Source organism: Neolamprologus multifasciatus, chromosome 7, assembly GCF_963576455.1.
Source record: "Neolamprologus multifasciatus chromosome 7, fNeoMul1.2, whole genome shotgun sequence".
NCBI lineage: Eukaryota > Metazoa > Chordata > Actinopteri > Cichliformes > Cichlidae > Neolamprologus > Neolamprologus multifasciatus.
Genome location: NC_140445.1, coordinates 16,377,422 through 16,398,163, shown reverse-complemented (window position 1 = coordinate 16,398,163; position 20,742 = coordinate 16,377,422). Strand labels below are relative to the sequence as shown.

At 40.3% G+C, this 20,742-nt stretch overlaps 1 long non-coding RNA gene across 1 annotated transcript; it reads left to right on the top strand.

Annotated features, from left to right (window-relative positions):
* Window positions 1-1,105: 1,105 nt before the first annotated feature.
* Window positions 1,106-20,628, top strand: LOC146514014 (uncharacterized). The gene is made up of 2 exons (XR_014875078.1): window positions 1,106-2,192; window positions 15,197-20,628. It is a non-coding gene; the product is annotated as an uncharacterized LOC146514014 (long non-coding RNA).
* Window positions 20,629-20,742: the final 114 nt, after the last annotated feature.

Here is a 20,742-nt window from a genome sequence, read left to right as displayed (position 1 = left end):
TTAGAAGCAGGCAAAACGTGCAAGCATAAGGATCTGAGTGAGTTTGACAAGCGTGATGGCTAGATGACTGGTCCTGCCATCCATGTGATATTACTTTGACTTGTTTCAGCTACCTAAGCATTGTTGGAACCATGTACCCTTTTTGCATTAAAAAACATTAGTCCCTGATGGCTGTGGCCCCTCTCAGCAGAATGATGCGCCCTGCCACAAAGTAAAAATGGTTCAGGAATAGTACATAGCACAACAATTTTTTACCACTTTACACAGCAAATATTACACTTATGTTCACACATAAAAAAATTACACACACACACACACATACACACACACACACACACACACACATATATATATATATATATATATATATATATATATATATATATATATATATATATTAGGGGTTGCTACGATACACAAAATTCATGGTTCGGTTCGATACTTTGGTGTCACAGTTCGATATTTTTTCGATACAAAATAAAATGTTCATGCTTTTTTAATTTGTCATTTATTAAAATTATAAATATATATTTTAACTCAAAAGTACAGTTTTTAAATTTAATGTTGCTGAAACAACAAAGTAATAAAAAATAAATAAATCTATCTGATCGAGAAATCACTCATCTTTGGAAAAGAGAGTTTATTACGGAGAAATGTCTCTTTCCAAAATAAATGTTGCAACGAGCTTAGCTTCTGTCTTGCTAGCTTGCGCTGCGCTCAGTGGATCTGCGCTCAACAGTGCAGCCCAGGCGGAGTAGTCGAACGCAGATCCACTGAGCATCGTCAGAAGAAAAGTTAATAAAATAAATAAAAAAATTTGTTTTGTTCGATACATATGCGTACCGAAACGAAAGCACTGTATCGAACGGTTCAATATCGATACGTATCGTTGCACCCCTAATATATACACACACACACATGAAAAAGGGAGAAAAAAAACAAGTCATTTACATAAGCAAAATAGTTTTGTTTTTGTTTTTTATTACTTTTACACAATTAATCAACCCAGTCATTAACATTGGGCCATATATTTTCATCAACATCACAGTGGATGTCTTCGTTGTTCAGGCACCGTGGGAAAAATCTCCAGGCTTGACATTGCTCAGCAGTTATATTCAATTCAATTCAATTCAATTTTATTTATATAGCGCCAAATCACAACAAATGTCGCCTCAAGGCGCTTCATAGATACAGAGAAAAGCCCAACAATCATATGACCCCCTATGAGCAAGCACTTTGGCGACAGTGGGAAGGAAAAACTCCCTTTTAACAGGAAGAAACCTCCGGCAGAACCAGGCTCAGGGAGGGGCGGCCATCTGCTGCGACCGGTTGGGGTGAGAGAAGGAAGACAGGATAAAGACATGCTGTGGAAGAGAGACAGAGATTAATAACAGATATGATTCAACACAGAGAGGTCTGTTAATACATAGTGAGTGAGAAAGGTGACTGGAAAGGAAAAACTCAATGCATCGTGGGAATCCCCCGGCAGCCTACATCTATTGCAGCATAACTAAGGGAGGATTCAGGGTCACCTGGTCCAGCCCTAACTATATGCTTTAGCAAAAAGGAAAGTTTTAAGCCTAATCTTAAAAGTAGAGATAGTGTCTGTCTCCCGAATCCAAACTGGAAGCTGGTTCCACAGAAGAGGGGCCTGAAAACTGAAGGCTCTCCCTCCCATTCTACTTTTAAATACTCTAGGAACAACAAGTAGGCCTGCAGAGCGGGAGCGAAGTGCTCTAATAGGGTGATATGGTACTACAAGGTCATTAAGATAAGATGGGGCCTGATTATTTAAGACCTTGTATGTGAGGAGCAGGATTTTGAATTCAATTCTGGATTTAACAGGAAGCCAATGAAGGGAAGCCAAAACAGGAGAAATATGCTCTCTCTTTCTAGTCCCTGTCAGTACTCTTGCTGCAGCATTTTGGATTAACTGAAGGCTTTTCAGTGAGTTTTTTGGACATCCTGATAATAATGAATTGCAGTAGTCCAGCCTGGAAGTAATAAATGCATGAACTAGTTTTTCAGCGTCACTCTGAGACAGGATATTTCTAATTTTAGAGATGTTGCGCAAATGGAAGAACGCAGTCTTACATATTTGTTTAATATGTGCGTTGAAGGACATATCCTGGTCAAAAATGACTCCAAGGTTCCTCACAGTGTTACTGGAGGCCAAGGTAATGCCATCCAGAGTAAGAATCTGGTTAGATACCAAATTTCTAAGCTTTTCAGCGCCAAGTACAATGACCTCAGTTTTATCTGAGTTGAGAAGCAGAAAGTTAGTGGCCATCCAAGTCTTTATGTCTTTAAGACATTCCTGCAGTTTAACTAATTGGTGTGTGTTATCTGGCTTCATGGACAGATAGAGCTGGGTGTCATCTGCATAGCAGTGAAAATGTATGCTATGTCTTCTAATGATGCTGCCTAGGGGAAGCATGTATAATGTAAACAGAATTGGTCCTAGCACTGAACCCTGTGGAACTCCATAATTAACCTCAGTGTGTGAAGAGGACTCTCCATTTACATGCACAAATTGGAGTCTATTAGATAGATATGATACAAACCACTGCAGTGCAATACCTGTAATACCTACAGCATGTTCTAATCGCTCTAATAGAATATTATGGTCAACAGTATCGAATGCTGCACTAAGGTCAAGAAGGACAAGCACAGAGATGAGTCCACTGTCAGAGGCCATAAGAAGATCATTTGTAACCTTCACTAAAGCTGTTTCTGTGCTGTGATGAGCTCTGAAACCTGACTGAAACTCTTCAAATAAACCATTCCTCTGCAGATGATCTGTTAGCTGTTTGACAACTACTCTTTCAAGGATTTTTGATATGAAAGGAAGGTTGGAGATTGGCCTATAATTAGCTAAGACTGCTGGGTCTAGAGATGGCTTTTTGAGTAAAGGTTTAACTGCAGCCACCTTGAAGGCCTGTGGTACATAGCCGATTATTAGAGATAGGTTGATCATATATAAGATCGAAGAATTAATCAATGGCAGGACTTCTTTGAGCAGTTTTGTAGGAATGGGGTCTAAAAGACACGTTGATGGTTTGGAGGAAGTAATTATTGACGTTAACTCAGAAAGATCGATTGGAAAAAAAAGAGTCTAACTTAACATCAATGGAACTACAAGTAGCTGTAGATAATATTACATCTGTGGGATGATTATTGGTAATTTTTTCTCTAATGATAAAAATTTTATTTGTGAAGAAGTTCATGAAGTCATCACTAGTTAACGTTAAAGGGATGGTTGGCTCAAAAGAGCTCTGGCTTTTTGTCAGCCTGGCTACAGTGCTGAAGAGAAACCTGGGGTTGTTCTTATTTTCTTCAATCAGTGACGAATAGTAAGCTATTCTGGCTTTGCGGAGGGCTTTCTTATAAAGCAACAAACTATTTCTCCAGGCTAAATGATGATCCTCTAAATTTGTGACACGCCATTTCCTCTCCAGATTACGAGTCGTCTGCTTGAGGGTACGTGTTTGAGAATTATACCACGGGGTCATGTACTTCTGATTAGAGACCTTAGTTTTCACTGGAGCTACAGTATCCAGAGTCGTACGTAGTGAGGAGGTGAAATTATTAACAAGATAATCGACCTCTGTTGGGGTAGCGTTCAGATAGCTGCTCTGCTCTGTGTTGGTACAGGGCATTGACGATGATAACAGTGGCTGGATTATATTCTTAAACTTAGTTACAGCGCTTTCAGAAAGACATCTACTTTGATAAAGTCCACTCTCCACTGCTGCGTAATCAATTATTGTAAATGTAAATGTTATCAAGAAATGATCAGACAGGAGAGGGTTTTCAGGGAACACTGTTAAATGTTCAGTTTCTATGCCATATGTTAAAACCAGATCTAGAGTGTGATTAAAGTGGTGGGTGGGTTCTTTTACATTTTGAGAGAAACCAATTGAGTCTAACAACAGATTAAATGCCATGTTGAGGCTGTCATTTTTAGCATCTACATGGATGTTAAAATCACCCACAATAATTATTTTATCTGAGCTCAGAACTAAATCAGATATAAAGTCTGAGAAATCAGACAGAAACTCTGTGTAAGGCCCAGGTGGACGATAGATGATAACAAGTAAGACTGGTTTCTGAGTTACACAGCTGGGGTGGATAATGTTAAGCATCAGGCTTTCAAATGAATTAAAAGTCTGTCTTGGTCTTTCATTAATTAATAGACTGGTGTGAAAAATTGCTGCCACACCGCCCCCTCGACCTGTGCTTCGAGATTTCTGGTAGTTAGAATGACTCGGGGGTGTTGATTCATTTAAGCTAACATAATCATCCTGCTGCAACCAGGTTTCTGTAAGGCAGAGTAAATCAATTTGTTGATCATTTATTAAGTCATGTACTAACAGAGACTTGGAAGAGAGAGACCTAATATTTAATAATCCACATTTCACTGTTTTACTCTTTGGGTCAGATGTGGATACTGTATTGTTCTTTCTTTGTAAATGTTTAAGTTGTTTGTTGCTGGTTTTTAGTTTGTTTTTTGTCTTTTTGGAAGCAGACACAGTCTCTATGGAGATGGGTTTTTGGGGGGGTAGCAGGAGGAGAGAAGCTGCAGAGAGGCGTGTAAGACTGCAACTCTGCTTCCTGGTCCCAACTCTGGATAGTCATGTTTTGAGGGGTTTAATAAATTTGTCCATATTCCTAGAAATGAGAGCTGCTCCATCCAAAGTGGGATGGATGCCATCTCTCCTAACAAGACCAGGTTTCCTCCAGAAGGTTTGCCAATTATCTATGAAGCCGTCGTTTCTGGGACACCACTCAGACAGCCAGCAATTTAAGGAGAACATGCGGCTAAACATGTCACTCCTGGTCTGATTGGGGAGGGGACCAGAGAAAACTACAGAGTCCGACATTGTTTTGGCAAAGTTGCACACCGATTCAATATTGATTTTAGTGACCTCCGATTGGCGTAACCGGGTGTCATTACTGCCGACGTGAATTATGATTTTATTGAATTTACGTTTACCCTTAGCCAGCAGTTTTAAATTTCCTTCAATGTCGCCTGCTCTGGCCCCTGGAAGACAATTGACTATGGTTATATCACCACAAGCTTCACACATGGCTTGAAGAAGGGGGACATGCTCATGGGGATGGCGATCATACACCTTCCACCTCCATGTAGAGAAGAATTCCGCAATTGGGTTGAGGAAAGGGGAATATGGTGTGTTTGAAACCATTCCTGAACCAGCTGTGCATGGTGGAAGCTGACATTGTCCCATACAACAACATAAACGATGTCTTCTCCCTGACAGGCCTGCTCCAGTTCATTTTTAAAAAAAAAAACAGGTGTTCAGTGTTGTATGACCCTAGAACTGGTCTACAGCCTACCACACCATCTTCAGATATAGCTGCGCACATTGAGATGTTTCCCCCACGTTGTCCAGGGACTTGGATGGTAGCCCTTTGTCCAATAAGGTTACGTCCTCTGCGTCTAGTTTTTGCCAGATTGAAACCGGCCTCATCAACAAAAATATACTTGTGATGATTCACAGCAGCGTCCAGCTCCATCACCCTCTAAAATGATAATTTAGTTAGTTACTAACTAATAGTTGTCAGTACTGTTACAGTAATTGCATGCTGTGTTGTACCTGAATATATTCTGAACGCAGTTGTTTCACCCGGACATTGTTCCTCTCAAAAGGAACCAAGTAAATTTGTTTCATGGAAACCTGGTGCTTCTTCAAAAGCCGGGCAATCGTTGGAAGGCTAAGTTGTGGCGCATTGGCAAAGGTGTCATTGCTGTTCTCAATAACCTGTTTGATTTCAGACAGCCGTATGTCATTCCTTGCCCTGACCATTTCCACCACAGCCAACTCCTGCTGGTCAGTCAAAACATGTGGGCGACCACCACCAGGTTGTCTCCTGTTAATTCTGAGGACAATCATATACTGTCAATATTAAAGTATAATAATAATGGATTGGATTTATATAGCGCTTTTCAAGGCACCCAAAGCGCTTTACAATGCCACTATTCATTCACTCTTGCATTCACACACTGGTGGAGGCAAGCTACGGTTCTAGCCACAGCTGCCCTGGGGCAGACTGACAGAAGCGAGGCTGCCATATCGCGCCATCGGCCCCTCTGGCCAACACCAGTAGGCGGTAGGGTAGGGTAAAGTGTCTTGCTCTCTGTCCCGGTGTCAACGACCGGGACAGAGAGCCCAGGGATCGAACCGGCGACCTTCCGGTTACAGATACGCTTCCCAACCCCCTGAGCCACGGTCGCCCCACAAGTATTATAAATTACATTACTGTAAACTGACAATTACATGTTGTTCATCTATATAATAGAGTACTATATTTTAGAAGTAAAGTTGCTATAGCAGACATACCGGTTTTCTTGGCGAAAAGTTCTGATGATAGAGCTGACAGTTGACCTTTGTAAATTAGGCTGTACCAACCTGGCAGCCTCAGCCATGGTAAAGCCTCTGTTAACCACATGGTCAACAATGATGGCCCGGACTTCATTAGAGATGATGGTGCGTTGTCTTCTGCCTACATTTCTCTGAAGACCACCTCTCTGTTGAGGAGCACCACCACGATGAAGGTTTCCTCTCCCTATGAGTCTATCCTGCTCCATATTTGAACAGTGCAAAGTCTCAAACACAGTTCTAGTTATATGGTAACTAATTGTGATCATCAGGGCGGAACAATTAGCAATTAGTATTTCTAGATTGAAAGCTCTTGCAGCAATGTGTAACTTACAAATGACCAGACAACAGTTAGTCAAGTTGAAAATCCATGGACATAATGAATGATTCATTGATTAAACATTAAGATCAGTTGAATTAAATGACAGACAAATGTATTAAATTGAATAATAAGAGATGCAAATCAAAGAATTTTATAGTGATAACATTATGAAAGGCAGTAACTGTGAACGAAACATTTATTTAGATGAAACACTTATTTTGTGTAGTGAAAAGGATATTTTGTCATTATGTGTATTGTACTAACACAATTGCAAATATGCTGAAATGTCTGAAAAAAGTGCACTTATGATGATCTGTTGTGATATAAGTACTAAGAGTTTTGAAAATGTACCAATTGCTTGTGAAAACTGCGCCAAACCAATAAAAAAAAAATGTAACCTAAAGCCATCTGAACAAGCACCTTCAAGTCAGGCGGTCTTGTTCATGAAAGTCAGAGAGATCAACAGTTCGACAGGGTGGTGCATCAGTAGTTAAGTAGGTAATGTACTGTACTGCTGTCTGAAAGCAAAATTTCTCTCTACTTTCTAAACACTCATATGTGGTCATAAACTTCAAGTGCAGACTAAAGGAATGAGAGTTCAGATACAAATGTCAGAACTGAGTTCTCTTTGTAGGATTTCTAGAAACAGCCTTAAAGATTTTAAAGAGAGAACTTTGAGTATAACTGTTGATCTTTCAGTGCAAGTTCAGTTGAGCTGGCTGAGGAATGTAATACAATCTGAAGAACAAAGAGCTGAGAAGAATATCTTGGCTACCATGCTACCATGACAGGTTCCCTGTCTACCTGCATAAATGTAGCAGATGGATGCTTGATAAACAGTAGACATGAATGCAATAGGTAGCTGAACAAGAAACAGAATAAAAAGCATGACAATGATAATATATGCACACAGCATTGTGTGTGTACTGGTTTCCAAGCTTATTATATTTATATGTTACTATTCCCTCCTCTGAATGAAAGCATCTACACCCCTTGGGTTTGTTGAAAGCTATTCAGCTGCAGAGAAAAATCACAAAACACAGCAGGAGTCGAAGGTGGCTGACAGAGTGGCTGCACGGTGAAAGTCCCCTTACAGAGGGAGTGTCACAGATTGATGATAGCTAACAGTGTAAGAATACTTGAGGGTGGATTATTCCTTAAAAAGTTAATGCTTCCTGATACCTGCCTTGGCGCCATTAAAGATGCATCAAGCACGTGTATTTGATCCAGCTGAGTTATGATGATGAAACATCTTTGTTGTACTTCTAACGTGGTGTGCTCGGCATTTCCTAATCCAGCTGTCATTTCAGGTTTAATGACACCTCGAGCAGACAAACGTCAGCCCTTAAACAGAATCACTTTGACTGATCAGTGTCATGCTACTCACACGAGTAGACATATTTCTAGGCTGGGGTTGGAGACCAGTGAGAGGCTCTCTAGTTTTGAGGACCATTTACGGCGTGTTTGTGTGTGTTTGCTGCAAAATAGTTCAGGAGGTGATGATCACAGTGAAGGTGAGTGGCAGAAAGAGCAAAAGCTGTTTTAGATGTACAGAAGCTGAGGTGCATCTGCGAGTCTGAACTTTGCTGTGCATATAGCACAGTGTGTGTGTGTGTGTGTGTGTGTGTGTGTGTGTGTGTGTGTGTGTGTGTGTGTGTGTGTGCGTGTGCGTGTGTGCGGGCCGAGAGGCAGCAGTAGGGTGATGTTGCTGTTGGTACCAAGGGAGATGAGTGATGACAGCATTGAGCCGTGTCAACTTAATACCAGTAGATGAATTATTCTCCCCATCAGTCAGTCTGGCTGTGGACACCAAGAAGCACAAGCTTGACAAGCTGCAGTCCAACTGGTCCTCACCAATCATCTGTGTCTCACTGATGTCATTCTGCTACAGGGAGCACAGCAAACCTCAGAGCTTTGCTTTGTTCCCAATTTCCCCATTTCAAGAAATGCTAAAAAAAAATTGTGCTTCCTCAGATTTAGTCACTTCTGTGTCTGTTTGACAAATATCAAGCTACAGCTATCAAATGGTTAGCATAGCTAACCTTTAGACTGCTGTTTGAACATGCTTTACCTTAGTGGTTTCAGCACAAAATTGCTCACATTTCCTGGATTTTGGTTTTTGCTGTTACCTGCCACGCCAACAAATCAACCAATCAACATCATTCCTATATGCCATGTTTTTTTCAACAGTGACTTGCAAAAATTTTAACTCAGAAAAATTGTATCTCACATGTAAACCTCCTTGGTCTGTGTCTTCTTTCAAAGGAATGTCATGTGACATGAACACAGTCTTAATCATGATTCAGACTGTCCCATATGCAATATTAACCGTTTGCTGTACTTAATCTGAATATTAAATGAGTGTTGTAGACACTAGTTATTAGTCAGCTGATATGTTGTTTGCTGATGTATCAGGCTCAGCAGATATGAAAAGTTAAAAAGTAAAGAACGGACGAGAGAAACACCCTTCATTCGTGCTACGAGTGTTGATGGTGCATGGTTTGTCCACCAGGGGGCAATCTGAAACCTACCTGTATTCGGGACACTTTGTAGGCCAGCGGTCCCCAACCCCCAGGCCTCGGACCGGTACCAGTCCGTGAGTCGTTTGGTACCTGGCCGCGAGAGTTGAGGCTCAGGTGTGAAATGTATGTTTTTCAGGGTTTTTATCGGTTTTCAGCGTTATTTTGTTATCGTTTTTATCGTTAACTCGGTTTTCCTGGGTCTTTTCAGCGTGTTATGAATAAATCTTCTTTTTTTCAGTACCGGTACTAGTTTTATTTTGTTGCCAACCATGGCTCAAGAGTTGGGAGTTCGCCTTGTAATCGGAAGGTTGCCGGTTCGAGCCCCGGCTCGGACAGTCTCGGTCGTTGTGTACTTGGGCAAGACACTTCACCTACCGCCTGCTGGTGTTGGCCAGAAGGGCCGATGGCACAATATGGCAGCCTCGCTTCTGTCAGTCTGCCCCAGGGCAGCTGTGGCTACAACTGTAGCTTGCCTCCACCAGTGTGTGAATGTGTGTGTGAATGAGTGGATGACTGGGTGTGTAAAGCGCTTTGGGGTCCCTAGGCGGGACTAGTAAAAGCGCTATACAAATACAGGACATTTACCATTTGTATTTATCTGCAACACCTTAAAGGCCAGTCCCTGAAAATATTGTCGGGCATAAACCGGTCCGTGGCGCAAAAAAGGTTGGGGACCGCTACCGCTGGTGTAGGCTATGTGAGTGGCCGAAACTGTTACCAGCAATCTACTTTTGGGCAGTGCTTTATGCGCTAATTACATATTTGTTTTAGTTGTGTCCCACCCACTTTGTAATACTTCACATCCAATCCAGTAGCTTTGGCTATTTCCATCTGCAAGACCTTATTGTGGTGGGGCGTGGTTTGCGGTGCCGTGCGGACGCACCTGCAAGGCATCCGCAATCACGCCCGCCGTGTTAAAACACGGGAACTCAGGGGTTGGTGTTGTGTGATGGTGAGCTGTAAATAAAAATGGCTCTGAACGATACTCCGTGGTCCCGCCGTGCCTTATTCTCGCCACACTTATATTGAGGCAATAATTGTTATTCAGTCAAAAGCAGTATCAAAATATGCAAAGGAGGAATCAACAACGCTGAACAGGCAAATCACAATAGTTGTAGGTGGTGGTTGTAGAACCCTCTTTTTTTTATCAGGTGGAGTCTCTCATTCAAGTAAGGTGTGATTTTTGAGCATTACTTTATTGAATGGCTTCATATTGTAAAATCAGCATTGAGTGAAGGTAAGAATGGCACAAATAAATCATTTATAAAATTTCAGTCTTACTCTTTTTTTAAGGCACTTAGGAAGCCAATGTTAAAATGCTACGAGCGGGATAACCTCATTAGGATTAAACGTTTCTCTTAGGACCAGTTAGTGATCTGTCTTGCTGCAAAAGAGTCTCCTGCAGGCCAAAGATGCTTCACTGGTTTTGATTTTGCTTGGCACCGCTGTCTCCTGCTGATGTTTAATCAAAGGTTTGGGAGGGGTTTTTTTTTTTACCTGCTGGGAAGGTGTTGATGTTGAAATGACAGTGATGAATTACCTTTATGCGCTGTGACCTCAGGTGGTACATTTGCACCCATCCTAATTTAATCTTCTCTTCTTTTTTTCAACCAACTTTGTTTTGGCAGGATGCAGTGAAGCTGGATTCTGGGTGACTTTAATCAACAGAAAATGACATTTGGGTAAGTTGGCAGAGGCAGTTCTAAGACTTGAAATAAGAAATTGGAACAAAAAAGTAACATTGAGATGATTTTAGACACCAAAAGTTGCTCTGTCTGTCACACAGGGACGAACCTTGTATGTAGAAAGGAGATTACAAATCATGGAAATGGCCACTGGTATGACAGAGTGAAAAATCACAGGCACTCAGTGTTGTCAAGGCTAGTCCAAGGACCCATCCAGTTATTTTAGGTCCATTAGGATCAGTGTGTGTGTGTCTGCTGGAAGATGCAGAGCAAGGTGTGGCGCTTTCTTTTGTATTTCTTACAAAGAATATCTCAAAATATGGCACGTTGATATATCACCATGTCATTTTTACAACAGCGTACATGCACGTCTCTCCATGCTAACGATTGCATATACCGTGTGTTTTATTGCAACTATATTTGCATCCGCAAATCACCTAGCCCCGATTCTACTTTGTCATTCGGCAAATGATTTAATAGCACGTAAAAGCAGGGCAGAGAAATGTGAGACGGCGTGGCCGATAGCTTCGGCATCATAAAATATTCAGTTGAGTGCACAGACTCTGAAATGATTTTATCAGCTGATTCGTTTGAATCTGTTAGACATATGCTGCTAGAGACCTGAAAGATGTGGCCTCCCATCCGAGAAAACAAAGAGGAACTGATGACTGAATCAGACATGTCCTCCGCTAGATCTTCCCTCTCATTGTTTAGAATGGCTAATAAATGGCGTGAAGTCTCCATAAAGCAAACCAGGGGATTGTTAAGATCTCGTAATAATGGCTTCATAGTGATGCACATTCCTAATGCGACCCTGCTGCACGCTTGCATGTTAGACAACTGTACAATAATGACACTGATCCCACCTGTGCTTACCCAGCATGCACCAGCAGAGATGTGGCTCATTTGTGAGAGGAGTAAAGGAAATGGAGTCAAAGAAATATTAGCAGAAGGTGTTTGTTGACAGATACCAGAGCCACAAATAAAAGTCTCCCAAGTGAATCTGAGCGCAAACAAAATTGGTTTCTGTGTCATCGCCCCCCCACCCCACGCTTCCGTATATTCGCTATATGATATGCTTTTTTTTCTCCTTTGTGTCTGAAAATGTCAAGCCATAAGGCATCTCCATCTCCTCCCCTGACTCCAGCGGCAAACTTTTCTCTCTGCACACTGGACAGTCAGTCTCAGGAAAAACATATGATGAAAACAAAACAAAAAAAGCTGCTTCAAGTGCATTCATTTATTTCCACTGAATTTATTGTCCTGGCTTCTGGCCAGATGAATAAAAAACGAACTATAAACCTTCAAGGTGTTTTTTTGTTGTTGTTGTTGTTGTTGTTGTTGTTGTTTTGTGGGTATTTTACATGAGAGATGCCTGCAATTTTGTGCACCCAAAGGAACGCCATTTGAAGTGAAATTTGATGGGACTGTTTGTGCTTTGTTCCCAGCGCTCAGCTCAGTTTTAAGGCAGAAGTGTATACAATACAAAACACAAGAACTGAACTCGGTTAAGTGAATTCATTAAGCGATTAATCCACTCTGTCCTTGTTTGACTTTCTTGAATGACATCAAGGGGAGAAAAAAAATCTGCTCGTATTGTGCCTGGGAGAAATAATTAATGCTTTTAATTTGGGCCTGTCCTTGGCTGCTGTTTGGGCCCTGTACCACACACAGGTTTCAATGACCCTGCCTCTCTACAGGGAAGCGCCGTAGTGTGGAGGAGAAGCCTGCAGCTTCAAAGCTAATACTCTAAGAGCCTGAAAATAGAACAGTGCTACTGTATGTGAGTGAAGAGCGGGGGGAAGTGCAGGACCATATGCTCTTCCTTCTGGCTGTGAAACAAGATGATCTAATTAAATCAAGTGCTAAGTTTTACATGAGTGGGACAAAGCTTCTCCTGCTGAGAGAAGGTTCAAAGTCATATTGCTAACTGTTTCCGTTTGGCAACAAATTCAACAAATCACCTCGATACTTTAAGAATTTCTTCCCGAAAGTCGTCTGCAGTGACATGCAATATGCCGTTTATGTTTACGTTGCTTACTTCAAACTTTGAACATTTTTCTTCATTCTCATCTCAAGCTTCCTCAGTCCCCTCGAGAAATCTCATTTCTACTAGGAAACTGAATTTAACGACCTCCCAGATGCTGCCTTCCCTCATGACGACAGCTGAGAAGAACAAAGGAGATCCACGGGACAGCAACGCTAATTCATCCCCAGCATGCTAATGATAACCGCTGACAATTATTTGAATATTACTCTAAATCCAATCCAAACTCATGTGTTATTTACCTGCTTTTCTGCAGGGAAAACATCACCGGCTGTGTGCTGTGTATTTACACATCAAACATCTCCCTCGCTTCCCTGTCACTGCTTTCCCTTTTTTGTCTTCTAGGTTTTTTTTGCAATCCATCTGCTCTTAGCATTTCGCCTCCTCTCTAATCCTTTTACGTGATGTTTCTCTTTCCCTTTTTTATTTTCTTGAAAACTTTGGCTCTCTCCCTCTCTCGCAACACAAAGTATTGTGATTATTGTCTGGTAATCATCTTAAAATTAGACCATGGTAGAAATAATTAGTTGTGCAACATCTGCTGGAATACATAAAATGAGTTGAAAGCCAAAGTAAAGGAAATAACTGCATAAATGGCACTATGAAGCAATGAACATCCAGCCCTGCTCTGTGACATGCATTAAAATGCTGTGCAGGCTCAGCTTCTTCCATCCTACAAAGAAGATTAGATCTAAGACAGTTTGAAAGAGGGTTCATTGTTGGGAAATCAATCATTGTTTACAAGTCGAGACAGAAGTACAGACATGCTGTTTGTCATCTTTATTCACTAAAATGATTGGTTTCAAAAGTATAAACTCATGTAAATCTTATGCTGTGGTCTTAATGGTTACCAGGTCTCAACCAGTGTGGACACGTCCAGTAGATTTTGGACCAATGTGTCAGACAGCACTCTGTCTCACCAAAACACCAAATCTTGGAATATCTGTAGGGAGGATGGTGTTTCATTCATCCATTAGAGTTTCAGAGACCTTTCAGAAGCCAAAGAGTGCTGAAGTTTATAAGGTGACATTTGATAGACCGCCGCATTGCCAACACACTTGTTTTATCCTTCAATTTGTCACCAGTCTTCAGCAGAATTACAGAACACAGATTTCTAGGCAAACCCAGATGCGATTCACAAACTTTGAATGTTTGCAGAATACTTAACACTAATCAGCAGAGCAGTGAAACAAATATATACGATTCTTCAGACGGCAGTGGCTCCTACTCTGCCTCTGCACGCCCACACAGGTGCTGGAGCGCCATGTGGGAGTGTGCAGACTATGTTTGAGTGACATGTTCCAGACTCCCCTGACATTTTATTCAAGATCCTGTTTTGATTGTTTGGGAATAAAATATGTGGTTTTAAATCCTGGCAGATTTGTGTCATATGTGCGCATAATTTTCAAATCCTCTTCTATCCTAGCATTCAATACAATTCTCATGGCCCCAGTCTGCCGGTAGGCAGCATTGAGTGTTTAGTATGGGGTGTTTATCTGCTGCTCCGCTGAACTGCTGTTGAGGTTCTATTACAGCTACAATTATTGGCAAGGTGGTGGCAGAAGGAACGCTGGGAAGCAGCAATGGTCTTAAGTTGGAGAAACTATATTTTGCTGCTATTAACAACACTAAGATGGTGTCACTTCCGTACGGTGGTACTAAAGGTGTTGGAGCATTGGTATTACAGCTAAATTAATTTTGCCACACATTTGACTGTTGTGTTAATTGTGGAATGCAAAGCGTGACAAAACGTCGGTATACTACGCCCCGGGAGTGAGAACGGGCTGAAAGTACTGTGCAAAAGCCGTGTGTCACCCTTCATTTCTTGATTCTGCTAGAAAAATGGGGAAAAAGATGCAGCATATGCATGAGGCAAAAACAGGGTTTTTATTCTTCTAACAACCTTGAAAGTCAGTATTTGGTATGACCACCTTTATTCTTCAACACAGCCTGAACTCTCTTAGGCAAACTTTCTTCTTGTTTTAGTTTTTTGGACATCCTGATAATAATGAATTGCAGTAGTCCAGCCTGGAAGTAATAAATGCATGAACTAGTTTTTCAGCATCACTCTGAGACAGGATATTTCTCATTTTAGAGATGTTGCGCAAATGGAAGAAAGCAGTCTTACATATTTCATTAATATGTGCGTTGGAGGACATGTCCTGGTCAAAAAGGACTCACATGTTCCTCACAGCGTTACTGGAGGCCAAGGTAATGAGTAAGAATCTGGTTAGATACCATATTTCTAAGATTTTCAGGGCCGAGTACAATAACCTCAGTTTGATCTGAATTAAGAAGCAGAAGGTTAGCGGCCATCCAGGTCTTTATGTCTTTAAGACATTCCTGCAGTTTAACTAATTGGTGTGTGTTACCTGGCTTCATGGACAGATTTCTTAAGGACATGCCCTTCACTTGTAGAGTTTGTTCAAATGTTTTTAGGAGCACACTACACACTGTGCTGAGATATGCCAAGTCTTTGGCTCATAGCTCTTTGGGAATAACTGTGTCGGTGCAAAAACATTATTTTATTTTTGTCAACTTGTCTTTAGCATTTTTGTACATTCTATTAAACTAAAGAAATTAGAAGAAATGATGTGTTACATTATGGGCTTTTTTATGTTTCAGTGAACTATAGGTCTGCATTTTTAAAAGGTTTAACAAACATTTAAAAAAAAAACAATTATTTCTCTGAAGACAATCAGGTAGGAGGGCTGGATTGAAAATGAGTGACATAGCCAATGTCCAAAGAAAAACAGAAAGACCTTCAGAAAGCCGGAAGAACTATTGTTCAAGACAACTTTGAGAAAATTGAAAGAAAGTCTGGCTCCGTGGAAGCAAAATAAAAAGATATAAGGGTAGCTCAAACCTTTTGCACGGTACTAGTCATGAGTAAAGCTGAGATAAAGTAGAAATCTATCACGTGTAAGGATTTAATTGAAAAGTAGACCCCAAAATGCTGGCAGGTGTAAAACAGAAGATGATTTTAATAGGACTCGTGGAAAAATGTGACAACAAAAGCCACTGCAAGCTGAACAGGATAAAAACCAAACTAGGGTACAGAGAAAAAAATCCAATGAGTAAAAAAGGAGATTAATATTAAGGAAAAGTTAAAAAATAAATAAAAATAAAAAACACATAGGGCACACAAAGAGACAGGAGGCTGATAACTTGATGAACTGCCAAAGACTAAATGAACAGACTAAATACACAGCAGGGAGAAGGATAATAAGGCACAAGTGAGCTCACAGAAAGACAGAAAGGGAAAAAGTATAACAAGCCAGATGAGGATATAATAAAGAAAAATGAAAATAAGAGAAAGAGTAACATACCACATTCACACAGTTACTAAAAATAGGGGAAGAGAGGAAGAACAAAATATTTGTTGTTTTTTTATTTTCAGATACAGAGACAAAATCTCACATTTTTCCCTCAATGTCTTCCTTAAATCTTTAAGAGAATCTTGATCCCTCTTAAACTGCGACAGGGTACAAACACGGCAGCGATAGCCGAGAACTGCAGCTCTGTGTAATGCTTGGGTGGCCGACGCTAATCACATTACAGCACGCACAACCTGAACTGTATGGCCATTCCTCAATCTCAAAGTCTATTAGAGCAGAACAGCCTGTTATTAATATTCCAATATGTCAGTGCCAGTGTTGTAATGCTATCTCATTCTAGCTCCTCTATCTGATTCGTATGTAAGTAGGTCAGCAGTGCAGGGTCGGGCGATGAATGGGCTCTGTTAGCTGAAAATCCACAGGCTCAAAGCAATTACACGTGAACACGGGGGTTTGGTCCCAAATTTCGCGCTTAACATCTGACTTTTGACCCTTTAGCTCTTCCCCAACTTGCAGACCAAACATTTTAACAATGAATAATTAGCCTTTAGAGTGTTACTGGATTTTTTTTGTATATATTAGGATCACTTATAAGAATAGGAAGCCCTATCCTCAACCCGCACTTCACATCATCAGTGCTACACAAACATACACACACACACACACACACACACACACACACACACACACACACACACACACACACACAAGTTTCTTACAAAGCAAGCTATCAGAACAGAGGAAATGAAACTGGTTGACAAATAACTGCAGCTGGGAACAGTTTGCTAGCAAAACAATGAAACACATTTACAGTGTTCAGATTTAGAATGGTGTCCTATTCCTGTGGGATGCCTCAGAAATGACCTGCAGCAGTCCCAGACACAGGCGCTCTTTTGTCACTGAGTGAAGCACTAACATACAGAATGCCAATAAATCCTCAGCGTGCCAGTCGTTCCAGCCGGGCTCAGTTTTAGCGGCTATAGTTCGGTTTATCCAAAGCAGTGGTTTGTTTCCCATGAAATATGATTAGGACGTGGAGAATAAATATGAAATAGTTTGTATTCCATACATCTTATATAAGCGTCAGTTATTTATCAGATTCATACAAGACTCTAAATATGTTGTGCTGTATTACCACTATAGAGCATGGGCATCACGCATATTTTAAAGCTAAAATCTTTGTAATATTACTATTAGTTGCCCATATTTCTCCCAAAGGAGGGCAATATAAAGTATAAGCCTATGTGTCATGAGACGGAGGACTGAAACTAAAAGGCCTGATTTGGCAAAGCAAAAAGATCAATAATGAAAATAAGACAGTAGGAATGTATAATAAAACCAACTAGGAGGATGACATAAAATACACCAGGAATTCAAGAGCAGGATCAGACTATATATACATTTCCACATGTCTGTCTGTCTGTCGGTGAGCCTGTGCAAACTGTGCCCAATGTGGATTTCTGCTGCTGTTGCCCATCTGCTTCAAGGTTTGATGTGTTGTGCATTCATAGATGCTCTTCTGCATTGTGATTGTTTGAGTTACCATTGTCTTGGATATTGTTTTCTTTGTTGGACCATTCTCTGTAAAGCCTACAGATGGTTGTGCAGGAAAATCCCAGTAGCTCAGGAGTTTCTTAAATATTTAGAACAGTCCATCTGTCGTTAACAACGATTTGGCGTTCAGTCACTTAAATCACCTTTCTTTTCCATTCCGATGCTCACTTTGAAAAAAACTGAAAACAATAAGCACAATCACAATAAAGGGAAGAAAAACAACAGATGCTGAAGACTAGCCTAAACTCAATCACAGACAGTGAAGCACAGAAGGCATAAGCACACAAACACAACAGAGGGAAAACAGTTTGGACACAATGGGAAAACAGCAAAACAGAAAGAAGAATAATTTTACAGTCAAAACAAGTCCAAAAATACCAAAATAACTGTACTAGAATAATAATTAAATCAAATATGAATTTAAAACTCAAAAGCCACACAAAATCCTAGAACTGTGGTATCACTGTTTAACAGTGACAAGCTTGTGTCTTGCAACAAGCCAAGAATGTAATTGGTTCAAATGTCAGTGAATTGCTTGAAGTTTCAGTAAAGCAGTTGTTCCCAAACTGTGAAGCTGACCCCCCTGGTGGGACAGAGAGCCATTGCAAGGAATGTGTGGTGGAGCAAAGCGAGCACAAAGTGTGCAGGAGGGGCAAAGAGTACGCTGATGGGACTTTATTTTACTTACATTTCAGCTTTGATCCTTTAAACTACAAAAAAGAAGAAGCTTCCCTCTGAGTTTCTTGGACACAAGCTAACTTGGCACAAAAAAGGTGAAATTACCTTTACCATGAAGTAAGTAGTTTTACTTTTAAGTTTGTATAGCTTATATTATTGCTTGAGTATCTGACCTACGTAGAAGACCCAAGATCAGAGTATTTCTTAAAATTTCTCTGAGCTGATTGACCTGAGCTGCTTGCATCTTAAACAGCACACCTCAACATTTGGTGTTACATTTCTTTCACTATGCACTTCCTGGTCTGCAGCATTGCTCCAAGCGCATCTGCATGTCCCAAATCCATCTTTGCATCCATTTCAAATCTCACCACATCCTGAATCCATCCCTACAAAGGTTTCACAGGGCCTGTCACCCTCGTGTTGCTGTTGCAGTCTTTGACATATCACCTATTGCCATAATTGGAGGGATCTAAAGGCCCTATGTGTGGCCCTCTTATCCCCACTATTGTAAAAAGTTGGGAGCTTAAATGAGGAATGAACTTTTCGCTTTGGCTTTGCTGCTTTACTCAACCCGGATGTTGCCTCAGTGGAATCCATGCATTCTGATCGTCCCGAATCCATCCTGTAAACACTGCATTAAATATTGATCACGGGTATCATGCAGAACAACTTTTTATTTATTTATTTTTGCTGCACTAAGGCTTAATGCACACTGTGTGAGGTTTTCTTCCTAATGAGACATTTGAAGTGCTGCGAGTCATCCTCACCACCGCAGATTTGATCAAAGCTTTGGAGATTATTGAAATTAGTGGTGCATGACAGGCTTTATTATAATGATCACCGAGGAAGGCTTACATAAAATACACACAGCGGTTAATGCACATATTCCTCCGCTTGTCCTGAAAAAGCTGCAAGGCGAAGTAGAAAAATCTGCTGGAAGTGATAGATGTGCACATTTTCGGTCCAAAAAAACCAAACAAACAAAAAAGCCTAGAAAGAAAGTCAGTTCTTTCTTGGAGGCATCAGCAGAGAATAATCCACGGATGACCGTAGCTGTGATCACCAGCTGTGATCTTGCCTTTTGTGAAGCATCTGTGGAGCTACAACTGTTTACACTATTAAAAACATATTGTACTTTACCTGTTGTGTAGCTTAAACAGACATCCTTAAGGACACAATCTCTCTCACACACACAGCCCACAGCTCGGTAAACAAGAAAGCATGGCTGCCTCAATGAATGTGTCAAAATGCTTTGTGCCTGGCTCCGTTAAAAAGGTGCTCTCATATTGTGTAAAAATAGATAGCATGTGGAAAATAATAATAACCTTGCACGTAAAGAGGGTGCCTCTTACACTTACACTATGGTATCATTTAACATTTATTTTTTTATTTTAAATAATACAATAAATATACTACAAACGAACATTGGCTTTGGTAGAGTTACAAGTTCATCAGTTTCTCTCCACTTCACAATTGTGGACATGACCTTTTTTATTCTTCTTCTTCTTCTTTTTTTTTCCATCTGTAGCAATGAAAAAAAAAAAAAAAAAGCTAACGTATCCTGATGAATAACACATTGACCGGAGATCATGCCACGCTACAAAAAAATCATAACAAGAGAAAAAACTTTACAATTTCATGCATACAGATAGGTTTTAATGCTTCAAAAGACATACAAGAGTGGATGGCCACAGTAAACTTGGATTTATTGACATAAAAACCAATATATCTTCTATCCTCTGATCCTTACACAGGTTTGACAAAACTGTGAAAAACAAACAAACAGAAAATCTACAAAATGAAACAAAGACAAAAAAGAAAAAAAAGAAAAATAATGGCAGCATCACTGCTGGTTCTGGAAATTTACAAAATAATTGTTTGTCCTTTTTTTAAAAAAAAAAAAAATCATTATAATTATTATTGAGAGCGGAGTGTTAAATTTGGATTTACTGCATCAAATGAAAAATAAAGCCAAAGATCTACAAGCATATTGAGTTATCTTAACAGAAAAAGTTCAAGTCACATATTCAAAGATTTTTTTTCTCTTTTTTTTAAAAAGGAAGCCAAAAAAAAAAAAAGAAGAGCTGTAACAATTCTGTGGTAGATACTAGTGGTCATAAGCATAAAGAGTGCATAGTTTGAACAAAGAGCAATATTACAATAAGGGCAAAAAATAAAAAAAGAATTATAGACCG